Source organism: Platalea leucorodia (assembly GCF_965183815.1).
Source record: "Platalea leucorodia genome assembly, chromosome: Z".
In the NCBI taxonomy this organism is placed as follows: domain Eukaryota; kingdom Metazoa; phylum Chordata; class Aves; order Pelecaniformes; family Threskiornithidae; genus Platalea; species Platalea leucorodia.
In genome coordinates, this window is record NC_138858.1 from 19,532,053 (window position 1) to 19,549,561 (window position 17,509).

The 17,509-nt window shown below is 38.3% G+C and overlaps 1 protein-coding gene across 1 annotated transcript in view; it reads left to right on the top strand.

Moving 5' to 3' along the window:
* Window positions 1-2,518, top strand: part of NDUFS4 (NADH:ubiquinone oxidoreductase subunit S4) — a 56,845-nt gene extending 54,327 nt beyond the window's left edge. Inside the window, exon 8 of the transcript XR_014230733.1 lies at window positions 2,157-2,518. The gene's annotated coding sequence lies outside the window, so the exon portion shown is untranslated. The remainder of the gene's footprint in view (window positions 1-2,156) is intronic.
* The last annotated feature ends 14,991 nt before the right edge of the window (window positions 2,519-17,509 follow it).

The window sequence follows — 17,509 nt, forward strand, 5'->3', positions numbered from 1 at the left end:
TTGGTTTTTGGGTGGTTTTTCCCCCCAACAAAGTCTCTATAAAGAGTGCTGTGAACAGATATGATATAAAAATGATGCGTCAGTTTAGCTATTTTAGATGTAATTCACTTTCATGCTCTTCAGAGGAGTTGGTGAATATGGGGACAAGATGATTCAAGTAGTCCATTTGGATTTACAGAGGGCTTTCAAAAAGGTCTCTTACCAAGTTAGAGAGAGGCAACAGCATACTTAAAGACATAGGTATCTTTTGTTTGAGGAGCAAATCTGTAGGGTGGAATTAGCTCTTACATCTGCAGGAGAGAGTGGCCTCTAAAATCACAAGTGGTGCAGAGAATACTGTATAATCACTGTTTTTCATACAAAGGCAGATCAACAAACTCATGAGAATGCAGCTTAAAAATAAATGAGTACATTTTCACATAGCAGATTTTTAAATTCATTGGCAACTTTTTGACTACCTAAACTAACTTTACACTAGCTCAAATTCAACACAAGAAATGTAAGCAATAAAAGTTTGCATTAAACATAAAACAGTATCCTGTTTAGAAAAATCCCTGATGTTTCACTATTTTGGTTTACATATGATCTGATGATGTTGCTAAATAGGTGTTTTGTCAAAATTACAAAGCTGCTCAGAAATGAAATTTATTTTTCCTTTCTTCCCCTTTCCCCCACCTAACCACTGCTATTGCTTCAGTTGGGATGTCTGCACAGTGCTTGAGAAAATATTTTTGAGTGATACACATGGCTGGTGAAATGCTGCAGTTACAGTACCCTTCACGTTCTAGACTGTCTTATTCATTAATGTATTGCATGGGTCATTCATGTTTTAGATGATGCATTTTTACTCTCTGGCAAGACAAATTTTCAGTTTATAATTGATGTAGTGATAGCAAAGTTTCTTTACCAGTAAACATCCTAAAGTATAGCCTTCAAATATATAAAATACCAGATAACGGACATAAAATTTCATTTGTAACAACCGAAGAAGCTTGGCTGAGACACTGTAAAAGAAATTACTAAATATTTTACCACTTCAACTAAATAAGTTCTTTAATTTCCACTTTCATGATCCTTAGTTTGCAACTGCTCTTTGCAGGTATACATAAACCAGAACTTGTGACCAAAAGGTACATTTGCCTCAACAGGGAGTACTGAACGACAGCACTGAGAACGTGCAGTAATTAGATTCCACGAGCTGCACTTGCACAAGTGTAATAACTATGTAAATAAAATGATTTAAACAAAATTACTTTAAATAACTAGGCTATAAAAAAGCAAAACCTGCCACTGTGCATATAATCCAAATTTTAAAAATAATGGTAAACTGGAAACAACTTTGCTGCAGCCCATCACTGTAACTTGGTGAGGTGATGTGAGAACTACCCACCTGTCCACAATGTGGATACCCACATTTAAACTGGATTCCTTTAATAGCTGGTGGATTTTTATTCATTTAGCTAGTGCAGAAATCTGAAGAGGTGAGATGCACTGAGCTTTAGAAGTACCTTTTTGTCTGTTGCCATGGGTGTGATGTGAACGCTAAATGTTCATGTCCCAAAAGAGAGACTAAACAAGTTATTGGGGAAAAAAAAAAATCAGTAAGCGTTATTAAATAAATACATAGAAGCCACCTCCAGCATGGAAGTTCCTAAAGAACAAATGGCTGGAGGCTGTGAGAACACTCAAAAGGTACGTGACTCTGCAGGCATCCCTACAGAGCTAGACAGCTGTCTACATTCGCTCCCCATCACAAACAGGACCTGGGCTAGACGGAGCCACCATAACCACCTTTATGTTCTTATAACCACTTATATGACTATAATCAGAGACTAGTAAAGGTACTGCCATCTCCACTGTAAACACCTGAAGTTCAATCATCAATACCACTCTTCATGTCTGAGAGAGAATTACTTTCTGATCGGTAAAACATCATCTAACTGAGGGGTGTTGAAACTGTTGTATTTATACCTCTATATTTGAGTCTCCTTGCTTTGCACAGCTTAACGTACTACACACATTTTTATTTTGTCATATTATCTCAAGTTCCTTCATGTTTTTCTTCTGCCTCCTTTAAAAATGATGGCTGAAGCATCCACCTCTGCTACAAAGAATGGTTAAGAAATGCCCTTTTTACTTTTTTTTTTCCCCTCCAGAAACCAGTTTGGTTCAGTATCAAAGTCCTGCCTATGTCTCAAGATGCCATATGCTTTTTGAAGGAGGCATATATGCTACCAGTGAGTGCAATAGAGTGGAGAGAGTTAGGTATACTCACTTCCCTTGATGTGCCTACCTCACTTCCCATCAGTGCCTACCTTTGGATTTCAGACTAAGAAGCACGGGAGACAGAAATTGCAGAGCCCATGTTTGAACTTAAGCCTTTATCTTCCTGAGGAGAGCCAGGAGAAGACCATGGAAGACAACATAGGAATCCCATTTCAGGAAGGGCAGATGACTTACTACCTGAAATGTTTTGGAAGAAAGAGCTGAGATCATTTTCCATTCCTTCCCTGCCTGCTTTCTATCCACTGGAAGGCAGGTTATGAGGAAAAGCAGGTAACAAATACAATTAGCACTTCTGCTGCTGACTTTTACATGTTAGAACAGGGTAGAAAATAATCAGCACCTGGCTCCCTCACTCACCAATCACAGAATGCATCTTAGGAAATTGTCTCAATACCAGGTTTCACTTCTTGCCTCCTTTTCCCACACTACATGATGGCTTATCTTCAAAGCATTCCCATTTCACTATCTTCAGACAATTCTCTTTTGCAGGTGGAAGGCAGCTTTTTTTTTTCCCCCTCAACTTTGATCATTACCATATGGTCTTTCATACATGCTCAGGGTCTCTTTCCAGGATCACGATTAATTTTTCTCTTCCTGGACAATTTTTCTGACCAGGTCTCTATATAAAAAAACAACTTAAACACTAAGTGATGTGGTTCTTGGGAGCATTTGGATTCCAGACAGAAATAGTTGTATGGTGCCAGGGACATAGATCCGTGGCCTGGCCTGAGGATGAGTGTTATCAGGTATGAGGTCTTATCTCAGAGGAATGTTAACCTAAGATGCAAATATCCATAATAGAAAACAAATGGTGTCACAGAAACAAAAATCCAGTTCTTATTGGCGCCTGTTGGGCCTTTTATTCTTTTCCATAGGCATTGCCTTAAAGATTCACAGTCAGTTTTGAGTGATGTGGTTATGTGTGCTCCGTCGTGGTGCTGTGTTTTCTGGAGTTCGGAATTTCTTTTTTGGCCAGTAGGCTCAGCATCCCACATCAATGCACTTAAATGACCTTCACTATCTCCTGAGGGCATAAAATGGCAGAGTGTAGCCAACTGTCTCATCTGTGATTAGAATTGCTAGTCGTGTCTAGGTGCTTAACGATTTTTATCTGTGGCATATCATTAATCTAGAACTAAGCTAGCTCAAAAAGGCTTTCTTTTTAGGCTTCATTTTGAATTTTTTTAACCTGTTAGAGTCCTGCTGTTTGAGTTGTCAGCAACATAAAAAGTTCTCTGAATCTTGGCAGCTTGGAAATATTCTGTAAAAAATTACGTAATATTGGGAAATGTTGAGTTGTTGAAATCATTGTGATTTGTGGGAAAATTCTGGCTTAAGTAAACATTAGTTTTTAAATATTTTGCAGCCAGGCATAACTTCAGATCAAAACCACTGAACTTGCATGAGAGTAGCCAATAGCAGGAAAGCACTATGTCTGGGAAGGCAGAGTCGAGGGACGGGCACCTGCTGCTGCTACATCCCAGGTGAATTCCCTGTTAGGCTAAGGAATTCCTCTCCTTTTTGCTGACCCAGCTAATACCTAGTTATCTGCACAAAACAGGACTGCTCCAAAGAAGTAACTGAAGTGATGATACCAGATACTGTTAGGGTACTCATCTCATATGCGAATGACCCAGGCACTAATGTCTGATTTGGAGCCAGAACTTCAGTCTGGATCTTATGTCTCCTAGGTAGCTGCTGTGACTGTTATTTGCTCTAGTTTATTTCTCTGTTGCTCTCTTCTATTTGTCTTTGTGAGGAACTTCAAAAGCTCCAGGTTTTATATCCAGGCAAGATCCTCAGGGATAATATTTCCCCACCCACTTCTACTTAATTTAGAGTATCGTCTTTGCCAGATCACAGACAGAATATGCTGCCTCTCAAATCTCTGCCAAATTTTGGCTTAGAATGAAAAAGAAATATCATTTCTAATGCCATCTTGCAGAATAGAATTTGCAAACTTTGGATTTCAGAGCATCAACAGACATCAGTAAAACTCACTTCAATTTTAGAGAAATCCCTGGGCAGTAATAAGCCTGAATCTTGAGAATACTTAGTCATGTGCTATTGGGCACGTCCATTTCTCTTGAAGCCAGATTTTGCCTTTGTTACATGCAAGAATTTCTGGCCTGGCATCCTGGTTCAGAGACTAAAACATTCTAGTGTGTCTGGTGGAAGGATCCTGTTACAGTATATATACAAGGCAGTTCTCACAACCTTCACCTGCAGTGATGCTGATAAAAAAATTTGCAATCTTATGTTCATCCAAATAAGCTCTCCTCCTATTTCCCTGAGACCTGGGGAGTCTGATCAAGCATCAAGGTTTCTGTCTACTTAACTTAGCAGCAATTCATCCAGCTTGTTATAGTCTCAAAAAAATTGCTGTGTGTGTAACATGCAGTTATTGAGCCCTTCCTTTCTAGCATCATAGGTGAAATGAATGGGGACTGGTTTTTGACTCATTAATTTTGTTTATTAGGTTATCTTTGTTTAAATATAGGACCTTTTATAGCATTTTAATTCTGCTTCTTGAGAACCAATAGAAGTCCACCTCTTACTTTAATCCCCAGGCGAAATTTATCTTTAAAATAGTTGTAGCTTTCCATGTCAATCATTTAATGACTATTTAAAAAAGTCTTCATATACTGTATATGTTAGAACACTTTTTGATGACTTGTATCTTACCAAAACATTCACAACCTGATTGAGGTGACTGGCTTTGTTGAAAGAGTAAAAGAATAAACGATTTTGCAAGCAGTGCTGCAGATTTTCTCCCAAAACAAATCCATATGGATTGCTAACTCAAATAGTCTACGTTAATAGATAGCTATATGAGAACCTTCTCCCCAGTCAGATAAAGATTTACGCCATAAAAGCTTCTGCAACTTCTTTTGGAAATATTCCCATCTTTGGAGTATGCGCTATGCCACCTGTGTATGCATTTATGAAACATTGCTCCCTGTGGGACAAGTCTGGGTTGTATGCTTATTTTGATAAAGTGGTACTTTAATCTTCAGTCAGACACTAAGCAATTACCTCCTGCCACTGAAGTCATGTCCAAGAGTAAAATACAGGATACCTTTCTTCTCTCTTTTGAATTATTTCTGCAAATTAACTGTTCATTGTATTGCATACGTGTATTCAGTGCTCTGCTATTATAAAGCTTTTAACAGATTTGTAAGTGAAGGAAATACCTAGGACTCCACTGAAGACCATCTAACGGTATTAAATATTCTGACTGTGCATGTATGGCATACGTGCAACAGGTGAAGATTTATTGCACAAATAGATTTTATAAAACAGCAACTGTAGGAGACCCAACAGTTTGGTCTCCTTTGAGTAAGTGTTTATGTATTTCACTGTTGGTACCTTGCAAATGTTAATCCAGTGATAGGAAGAGATGCTTACCATCTAGCTAAATAAAGATTGAAATCTGCTTAATCAAAGAAGCTTATGTTCAAATGTTTCCTTAAGGGCATCCAACTGGTTTGATGTCTGCATACTATTAACCAGCGCTGGGTGTTCTCTCCACATCCTATCCCATTTTATCCACAGCTGAGCTGTAATTCCAAATACATGCTACTCGCTCAATAACAAGTAAGGATACATAGATGCTTTTTCTTTTAAGGGATCTTCACAATTCTACTCAGTGAATGGATATCATATTAGCTCCAGCAGGGTGGCTCATGGTGGTTTTCCAAGACTGATCCTTTCTTGAATAAGAGATCTGTTCTGGTCAGTCAGTATGTTTAACAGAGAATTCATAATACATTGGAAAAGCACTTTTAGCCCTACCCGGAATTTCTTACGTTCTAGGAAGAACAGAGTTTCCTGTTGCTGTGTGCACAGCAGCACCATCAAGGTACAGATGAGCATATAGAAAGAGCTGTGTTAGAGGAGTTACTGTTCTTCCTCCAAAATAATAGCTCACTCATCATAAATCTACTTGTAGAACTAGAGGTTGACTTTTCACATCTGGAAGCAATAAACAAAGTGGCCTATAGTCTCCAAGTGTCAAGACTGAGGATAGGAGGTGGCGAGTGACATCCTACAAAGCTGAGCAAGGTCCCCACTGTAGGTTGTCCAATCTTTTATGTTGCTTTCGGAATGGTACCAAAAATAATGATTCATAACTTGCAGAGATGTTTTTAATGCCATCTGGCATAGAGGGCTATGACTTTAACATCACATGTTCAACATCACTGTCCAAAGACCATATCCTGCTATGCTGCCAACCTGCCTACATGATGGAGTTACAATGGAAACCTAGATGATGTGACTGTTATATTCCTGCATCCCCAGAAACCAGAACTTACTCTTTTAGCTGAGGAACTGGTGAAACAGAGCCTAGGAGGTTTTACTACAAAAGCATAGGAGTGCCTACATAAAAAATAAATAAATAAATAAATAAATCACATCTCCAACTGTAAACTGCATGTTCTCAGTATGTTCAGGTAAAGGACATATGGAGCAGTTCCCTATGTTTAATGTTCTTTAGGACATCAAACATATTCCAACTAGTTGCAGAGATTCAACAACTATTTGGTGAACTTCAATAGTAAGAAACAGAGGCCTTTGGAGGGACCTGTAATCAATCACAGCCAACCATGAATAGATACTCCACAGCTGTCTACAAAAATACCTGCTCTGACTACCGTAAGTATGCAACAATGCACTTACCCATGAAACCTCAGAACCTTGTATAAAAGTTTCTGTCACTCTATGACTAACCCAAAACACTCAGTATAAAGGCAAAAAATCATCATGGAGGCTAATATGCAAGAGTAAAATAGGAAAAATTAAACATGTCACCAATGTCCCAACTATGGCCTTAGCAATAGCAGGGCATTTGTGAAGCGAAAATGCCTAGGGGATCCTAGAAAGTAAGCACTGCCTAATATCACGCAGAAAGGCAGAAAACAGAAGAGACTGTTAACAGACTCTGCCAACACACTGAGTTTGGAATCCACGTGCTTGCAAACCTGACAATCAGGGTCTTCCTAAACAATTGAGCAGAGGCAGAAAAGTTTTTTTTTCAATATCATGAAAATACCAGTAAATTCTGCCCCAATATCCCATCACTTTCTGTGGCCATTGTCTAATGCTTCAAAATAAAGTAACCCTGCTTACCCTCATTCCCCAAAAGCCAAATTATGCACTGAGGGCAAATGTAAATCTCTCTGGCCCCTGGAGGTAAACAGCTGGCAGGATTAAAGTATCTAAAATATGGTGCTAAAAAGATATATGGAAATGCAGTCTCCTTTCAAGCCTCTGTTACAGATACAAGAAGTTAACCACCCAAAGATACAAATCACAAATTTTAATTTTCAACACTGTGATCACTTCTATCCTGTCATCAAATCCCACTTACACACGTGTGAGTTACCAGCATGAATCATTTTATTCCTTGTGGTCCTTATTGCATTTCAAAGACCAGTCCAGAATGGCTCATCTCTGAAATACTGACTTTTGTATTCTTATTTCCAGACTAGTTTTATTTATAATCAGTTCATACACCTTTCCACTTATTTAGCCAGTATTTCCTCTCTGGTAAGTGCTTTTGGAATTAAAATACCTAATTAGATTCCTTTTTGGTCTTTAATTACTAAACTAAACACATCAAATTCTTTCTTTAATCTCCTCTTATGCCAATGGCTCACCCTTTCCCAAATAATTTTAGTAGCCATTGCTGTGTTAAATTATTCTTTTTCTAAAATAAATGGTAAGCGCTTTGGATGCTGTTCACTTTCAGAGCACTAATAATCTCATAGCAGAGTACAGTTGTCTTCAATATTACGAAGACCAGCTAGTCTACTGGACAGCAGGACAAGCACCGCCAAGTTGTGCATACACGATTTTAGCCACTGGCACTTTTTTCTTTTGACAAGCATTTTCTCTATAGCTTTGTCTCCAGGCAATGTGAGAAGATAAATGTATCTATAAAACATTTTTTGTTTTGCAGGGCCACACATAAAGAATGAGCCTCTTCCTATACTCAAAGTATGTTTCAGCATGAAGACAAAAGGGAAGGCTTACCTGAAGGTTTCTATTCAGCCAGTTTCCTTTCATCCGTAAATCATGCCTGATGCAAAGCCAAAACATTATTCAGAATGGGAATAGAAATTGGTTCATTGTCATTAGAGCTGATGATGCTCTGGAAATAGAAGAAACGTATTTCTGCCACAAAGTGCAGTTAACCCAAACCAGTATTTGATAATGTAAGTATGAAACATCACAGCCTAAGAATTTTCTCAGAAGTAAAAAATGTCTGAAAGTTGGCAGTGACTTACAAATCAGATTCTGAACTTGGGTTGTAAGGAGTCCAGAATACCAGTCTGGTCAATCTATCTAATGGAGATACTGAAAATTTTCAGATAAGCACTGGGAAAAAGAAATTCCTGTTCTGATTTTTGTTGTTGTTTTCAGGGAAATAACTTCTAACTCAGTAACAAGTTGCAATCAAACATGGAATTGATTAAGCCAGTAGTTTTTAACTGCCTTCTGATGGCACTGAAATACTTTGATTTCAGCAATTTTATTTCAATATGGGAGACATTTAGAGCATTAAAAGTACTGAGGATAGATCTCCATTTTCACTTTCTTTGCTGGTTTGGTAGTTTTTTTGAAGAAAGTTCTATTGTCAGTTGGCCTAAAAATGTTATCACCTCTCTTTACAAACTTTGCTTTATAAACTTCAAAACAGCAGGGAAAAAGTCAGCTAAATATAGTCAACAAATGGGAGTTGTTTTCTTACTAGAATGATGTGCCCATGGTGGTGATCGGACCACTAGTATTTACCTTCCATTTGCAACACAGCTTGCTAATCTGATGATTATTTGTGTGTAGTCACAAATAAGATAGATGAAGGAGAAAGGGAAGTTATTCGTCAAGACTGCAGACTGCAACGTGACAGTGGTCAACGTGTATCAGGATTGCAACTGTTGAAACAAATGCTGATTTGCTAAGCCCAAATTGTTTACAAAAGGCAGTGTGTTAAGATATTCCTTTGATAGCGTTACTATTCTGTTCCTTATTTAACGGCTGAAGAAACAAGTGTTTTTTATAAAAAGTATAAACTTTCATTGAAAGCATATTCTCTTCATCATACAACTAAATGAACTATTACTTAACCTTAGAGCTAAGAAGAACATCATAACTAAATTTGTAGGTTTGGGTGAAATTAATATTAACAACTCAGTTAAATCATCAAACTGCCTGTTTCCAGCAGATCAAGACTTTACCTTCCTCCACAACAGTAACAACAACAGTTTCTTCTAAAAGAAGGAAAGAATGTAAGCAAAGTCAATTTTCATCAAATTTTCATCTGAATCCAAGCAAAGTTCACTTTTGTCAGGCTGCCAAACAGAATATGAGCTTTAACTTGAAATTGCAAAGTTCTGTGGCAAAATTTATCCTTTGAACTTGATGGTTCTCAAAAACTGAGAACAGTGCTATACTGAATAGATTATTATGTAGTACATATAGCTATTTTAATTAGACAGTTGCTTTACTAAAACAGCTTTCAGAAGCAAGTCCTTTAAATACATTGCAGTGTAATGACTAGAGGTAGTTTTTTACAGAGGGAGATGCCAGATGAGATATACATATATACTCTAGCTTGGATAAGGGAGGGGGAGAGGGAACCGTGTGAAAAGCTGAAACTTGGCTATGGCCACAAGACGTTCCATTCTGTTCTGGCATTAAAACTGACATTGAAACTGACATTGGTATTAGCAACACTTTTGGTTTGTGTGTCCATGTTTTCAAAAAATTGTGTGAAGAAATTAAGTGGTTGCTTATCACAGAGGTAAGGTAGTAAACTTTGTTTCATGATACAGACACTGAACACTTTGAAAAACAATGAAAAATAAATGCATGATGAAGTACATATGTGCACAAATCTGATTTTTTTTTTTTTAACTGAAATGCAGTGGCTATTTTTTGCAATAATATACTGTTTCTTAGGGTGTTCCAGTGAAGAGGAAACTACTGGTCCTTGCACAGGAAGAGCTGTTGGAGGGTGATTAATATTTTGAGTTGTCAGAAGTAACAAACCTAGACTGTCATATAAAATAGTAGCACACAAACAATGGAAATAAAAAGATAAGAATAAAATAAACTGTGTAAGCTAAACATTCCTCAAGGCTCTGCCAAAGTCACCGTTGTCATTAAGAGCAAGCTGAAGGATTCCAAAAGTGAGACAAAGTTTGTACAGATTAAATCACCAAAATAGGCTGTGACTGGCTGTTCATTGTTGAATGATGAAGTTGGTGCTGTGTTTTTGACCATAGGATCTTCAAGAGCACCCAGAACTGGTGGACTAGAAGGAGCAAGTATATTCATCACAGTGTATCCTGTTGCTCTTACATCATCTGCCCAGAAAGCATCTGGCCTAAGCTGCCAAGACAGCATTGCCTTTTAAAACAGTGCACCAGCAAGCATTTCTTCTCTTTACGCATTTCATGTGTGGTTAAAAATGTAGTTGTTGGTACTGTGAGCCATGATAACTTCTCAGAAAGCCCCAGACCAGAAAAAAATAGAACAATGCTGTAATGAGAAACACTCCCTGTGAGTGCCTGCTCCATGGTAGGGAGCAAGGCATGTCCTTTCAGTCCAGTGCAGTAAGCCAGTAAGGATCTCACTCCATGACTTCACTGCCTGAATTCTCTTATCGCAGTGGAGGTTGTGCTTCAAATAAGATCCAGCATCAAAGCTTTATGGCTAATTTAGAAAATTAAACCGATCCTGAAACAACACCTTTTAATCAAAAAAGGGATGTTAATTCATCTGAGCACTGCTTGTCCCTTGTGTTCCTTTCCATTTGGTGTCTTTTATTGCCAGGTGTATCTGGTGCCTTTCTGCCGAGGCATGGCAGAAGCTCATGACGGAATGATCTAACCAGATAAAAAAAGGTCTGTGCCAAAGACAGTTCCCACTAAGAGGAAGAATTCATCAATGGCTGTGGGCTCAGCAAACTTCCTGTAGTAACACAGAACCAAGGGTGCCTCTTACCCCAGGGGGCACTGAGGTCTGTTCCCACCAGAGCTTTGTAAACCTCGCTAAATCTTTGTTGCTGTGTCTTAATGGAGAGGGTGTAACATGATGGAGGTCTGCAAGAACTGAGGCAACACGTAACACATTTCCACAGACATGGGGTTTTTTAAGACATAAATGTTTTAGCCAGTTGTGCATTGGTCTACCGGTGCAATAGCACTCCATGCGGATTTCAGTGGCTGTCCCAGAGCTTACAGAGATGAGCATGCAGCAACATGCACTGCACATACATAAGAAAGAGTTAGAAGCTAATGGACATTTCTCCTAAGTTCCAAGGTATGACAACAAATTATTCTCATCTTGATAATATTATCTGTATAATGAATAATTTATACTGTTCTTGTTTTGTACAATATTGTTCTTTAAAAACACTATTGCCTCACGTACATGCACACACACACTGTCTCTCGCAAGTCTACCATAAAATTTTCTGTTGAACGCCCTGCCACTGCACAGCACCATTACAAGAAAGATCTTGTTACAGTTTCTGGTATTAAAATCACTTTCTCAGAAATTAATCAACCTGATGCTAAAAAATCCTCCACAAATGTTCTTATTCTTTGGACTGACTACAAGTAACAATTAAAGCAGGCATGTGTACTGATGAGAAGAAGGACAATGCCCAGAACACAAAATACCTTTGGGAGGGAAGAAGCACATTTCTTTGTCATACTCTGGGGAAAAAAAAAAAAAAAAGTGGCACATAATTCAGGTCTATCATTTTAGATACTACACTACTACATTACTGCTGTACTGTAGATAAGTTATGATTTCTAAGTCAGTCAGTCATTGAAACTTTTGCTACGTGTGTAGAATATGAATCCTGTGTGGATTCTTGAACACATCACATGTCCCCACTACAGAGTGACATGGAGAATTCCACTTTATCAAGAGAGTAATGTCAATATACTCTTCTATTAGAAAATACGTCCAACATGAAAATTGAGGTTTTGTCATAGCTCCTGGCTTCTGTAATGCAATATATGGTAGTTGCTCTGAAACCCCAGAGGCTGTAGCTTTGAGTTGTCTTTCTTTTATTACTTTGCACAAGCTCTCTTTTAGAACTGGGAGGGGAGGAGGGCTTAGAAATGTAAACATAAAACAAAGTGGTCAATGATACCTATATGGAAACATCCATTTTCAAGCCCAGAGTTCAGTTTTATCTCCCAGTGTTAGACAGTTGCCAGACTCTGCTGGGTTTTGTACATTCTGCGGTCCACAATTCCTGTTTGCATCACTGTTACACTGGAATAACAGAAAATGTAACCATTTCTATACTGGCTAAGAAATACTACTTTAAAACCTCTAAAAGATAATTTAAAAAAATTACCAGCAATAAGTAGACTGGAGCTAAGAATTCCAAACAGCCCATAGAATAAAAGTTTATGAAAAATCACAAATATTTTTTGTATCTGATAATAAAAGGATGTTAAAATCCAGCTGAGTATACAGTTGAAGAGATTTAGAACTGTATTAGACATTCTACTACACTTTCTAACCTCTTTTCACTGCTTGTCTTCCTGGCCTTGAAACAACAGTCTTAATTGACTTTATAAGCATCTATGTAAATTACAGGAAGGCCATAAGGTTCATAAAGATAAAATAAACCACCCTGCCCTATTGCCCCCTTCCCAAAAAGCCTCACTGCAGATCAAAAAGGTCTAATATTAATACTTCAAAATGAATCTGTTTGTAAGACAATCTAGATTTTTCCAGCAAAATTACACTCACTTTCCCAGAGTTCTTTCTGAGTTACTACCCAAGCAGAGGTAAAAACTCCTCTAGACTAGTTATTTAGTATGTTACTTTATGCCACACAGAAAAAAAGTATCCTAATTTTTTTTGACCTTTCAGAGGAACACACAGCACCTGAATAATTTTATTACTTGCTTAGGCAGACTCATGACTTTCATTTTTCTTTTTGACTTTGAGGTGGTAAAGTACATTCAGATCCCCTTTCTTTATATTGTATGTGTATGAAAGTCAGGAATCAAACTTCGTTTGAGCTTTTCTTCTTTTTCACAAGAAATGAAATGTTCTTGGAACATGTTGCCCTAAGAATCATTGCAAGAACATGATGATTCCCAATACAAATAAGTATTAATGGTGTTGCAGTGTTCCTAAATATTTTCTTCTGCCAAAAGTTTACTTATGTTTTCCTGATAATGACAAGAGAAACATTGTTGAATTTAATAAATAGCTAGATTAAATGTTAAATTTACCAACATTTTCACTTATATTTATCTGTGAGTTGGTCTGGTCCAAGGACTGATTGCTCGCAATTGTTTAGAACATCAGGTAGTTTAGTCGTACACATTAGATATTAACTTCACCTTATCAGGAAAACACATTTCTGAAACTGTTGATCCAGTGAAGGCTGATGATTGGAATTTCTTTTAGGAAACATCAGAAGAAGACAGACAATAAAGTAGTAATCTTGTTCTTTCCAGGCCACTTTTGTGCTTCTGGAAAAAACAGTGCAGGTTGCAGAAGACCCTTTTGGTAAAAGCAACATCTTTTTGTTCACAGATTTTTGCTTTAGATTAAATGATTTTTTTTTTTTTTTTAACCTATGTGTGTCTGAGCTGTGCTGTAAATAGAAAGATTAAAGAAGAAGGAAGTGAAACAGGGGAGGAAGAAAGTAAAACAGAGGCAGGAATGTAATGAACTTTTTTCATGACCTTTGGAATTTCTAGTTGTTTTTCATTATGCAACACTGAGCTCTATCCAGGAAGATAAACTGGTGGAAATGGAACATATTACACTTGAGGGAAAGGAGCTATTTCAAAGACAGCAACCACATCTGAGCACTAACACTTATGTGAAGATGATGTCAAAGGCTCCCCCCTCCCCATTTTTTTTTTTTAAGGCAGGATTTTGCATGGAAATTTGGAGAGAAACTTGATTCCAAAATTAATTATATACTGCTATCCCATAGGATTACTCAGAAGTACCACTGAGGCTGCGAGTCAGGAAGGTCTTGTGGCCTTAACTAGCATGGCCTAGCAGGCACAAACAAAATGTCCCAAACCCTGTGTTTAACTTGTGCCTATAAAAAAAGATTAAGATGTGGAGAAATACAACTCAAATGACTGAAAGGAAAGGCACTGGAACTTAAACCTCGAGGTATATGATGAAAGGTCTGAATGGAAATGTAAATGAGAGAAGACCAGAGCAATTAGCAGTACAAAAGTAATTACAACTATAGAAAGGTGTGGCATAATGTGAGTATAGCTGCCATAAAGGCTATAGAACACATCAGTTATCCGTAACTGGGAACACAGAACCAGACAGGCTAAAGAAGAAATAAATAGATACAGCAACAAGAGGGAAAAAAAAAGTGAGAAAAGGACATGGGTGATAGAGGTAGAAAATGGAGAGAAAGAGAAAGGTGGGAGAAAAATTTTGCTTTAGAAGGAGGAAATTGATACCAGTTTATTTTTGAGTTGGGGGTGGGGAGGCAGTTTGAAAGCAGGGGAGTATGGTGGAGACTGTGCATGGGAAAAGAAACTGCAGAGAGATATTTAGGGAGACATTTTAAGGTCATTCATTTCTGTATATTGGCAGTAATCCATTGTGGAGAACAGACAGCTACTGTAGTTGTTAGTAAAGATAAATGTCATTGAATTATAGATGAACATAATGGAAAAACTTCATGTCTAGCCATTGTGTAAAATTAGGAGTGGGACATACTGGCTGTGTGGGCTTGGTGAATGCCAGGTACGTGGGTGAGTAGTGAGCACTCGGAAAGGGTGTCCTGTTCAAGTGGTCTATTCAGCTCTTACACCAGCACTGTAATGTCATTATTTTTTCCTGTGCTGGCTTCTGACTACAAACCAAAGAATAGTAAACACTAAGAACATTGGTGACTATCTCAGCACATCCGTATGTTTCTGCTTGCATGTTTAATGCCACGGCAGAGAGGAAAGGACTCACCTTTAACACGATGATCATTCATAAAGGCCTGTGTGATCACACCTGCTATTGACACCACACCACACCAGTTCACAATGCACAACAGGCTATCCAGCCCCAACCAGTCAGAGATGAAATCTAGTTAGATATTAAAGTCTTTATCTCTTCTGACATACAAAATTTTCATTACCTACAATTCATTATTTTAATGGGTGAAAGTTTACTTGCCAGCTCATCACTCTGGAAGACTTCAGCCTTCCAGTAGGAAGTCTTAAGTCTCTAAACCTTTTGGTGCTCTTAGATGTAAAGAGGTCTCCATGTCTGCTTCTTTCCCCAGAATGACAGGTCTCACTTTTGCTGTCATACTGAACAGGGGCATTTGGCTCTTGCAGCCAGCACAGGGCTGTTTTATTTTTTTGTGAAGCATGTTTTTCCTTTACTCAGTGTAGTCTGAACAAAGTCAGAGTGATGGTGTTTCTCTCTGTGCTCTCTCTGTTTTTCCTGTGCTACACAGCTATTACTTTCTAAGTACCCATTTTCTGCCTTTTCTCACCTTTGGCTGTTTTTTCCCCCCATTCTTCTGTACATCATACACTGTTTGTCCTTCTGCATACACATTTGGTAATATGACACAACTGCTTTTCCAATAGCCTGCTTCTTCTGTCACAACCATTAAATGTGTTAATAGCCCATTTGCTGGAGATTGCACTGTCTGAATACAAAATTGACTAAGTTTACACAGACTACCATGCAGGCAGTGTTGTACTGTATTGGAAGAATGACCAGTTACAACCACTGGCCTACTCAGCCAGGAGACTGATAAAGAGCAGGAGCAGAATGAACTACACAGAGCTGCTGTAAAGGCAACATTCTAGAAAAATTATGAAGGCCTGTTATGTACAAATATAGCCTAAGAAACCATATATATTGAAACAGATTAACTAGTGGCATACTTAAGTAGAAACTGAAGAATGTCTTTTATAATGCAGCTTCTGCATGTTTAAATAAAATACATCTGGTATAACAGTAGTTAGTAGGGAGAAACTAGGATTGACCTAGATTGTATTAGTAAAAAATTTCTCTTAAATTCCTTTCAAAAAAAACAACCCTGCAAACTAAAGCATACCCTTTTCCTTTCCTTTTTCCTGGAGCAGCACAGAAAGAGAATAATGAAAGGTATTTGGGAGGTGGACAGCTTACAGATGAATCACTAAAAGAACAGTGTTCCTTCTCTAACCTTCAAGATAAGATCCAGTGGACACTCTGAGAGCACATCCACCAGGTTAGGATGTAAGGAAACATTCCTGGAGATTGACCATTGCCATGCTCTCCTGGTACTTAGTTACGCTGGGACAAGAACATTCACCTCAGGTGCTGGACACTTGAGATCATTTTACTTTGCAGCCTCTGACCATTTCTGCTTGGCTTTGATTCTGCTTGAAAACGAGGAATACTGGTATGTGAATTGTGTCAGAGCACACTTCTTTCATAATTCTCACTCTCTGGTGTATGGTAGAAACAAATCCACCATCCCTATGTCTGTGATTGTCAGAAATTCAAGTATCACTTGTAGAAAGAGGAACATAAGACACTTCTTGAGTGAGAAGAATAGAGAAAAGTAAACACCACAACTATATTATTACAGGAAAAAAGGGGAGGTGGAGGGAGAGAGATGCCACCTCAGTATAGGGAAATTCCTTATCTACAGGTTACTGCAAACTAGAAGACTATCCAAGGAGCTACCACTATATGATGCCTATATGTTTCATATAACCTTCCCAAGACATTTGCTGTCAGAGACAGGCTAGATGGATCATTGGCTTTACCTGCTGCAGCCATGTTTATGTTCATAGAGTTAGTTTCTTAGAGCTGGATTTCGCCTCCACCATAATTTCCTCCCTCTCAAAACCACACCCTCCCCAATATCATCCTCAGGATGCAATCCCTAGGAACTGAAGGAAAGAGGCCTCTTTCCCTTCAGTCAGACCCATCCCCTCATATCAGAGGAACACAGCCACTTGGCTCCAGTTCCAACATGTACTATCACTTATCCCTGCCATGTGCACTTCACAATCTGTGCCACTTTCCGGCCACTCATCCACCCTCTGCTTCTATGATTCAACTTCTGAAGGTTGCCGCCAGCCTGAACGCCTCCTCTGTGACAGCTACACAATGTGTCCTACATGCCATTGGAACCACCCAGGGCAAGAATGAGATATATACCTGTGCCATGGTCAAACCCTGGACCTTGCTT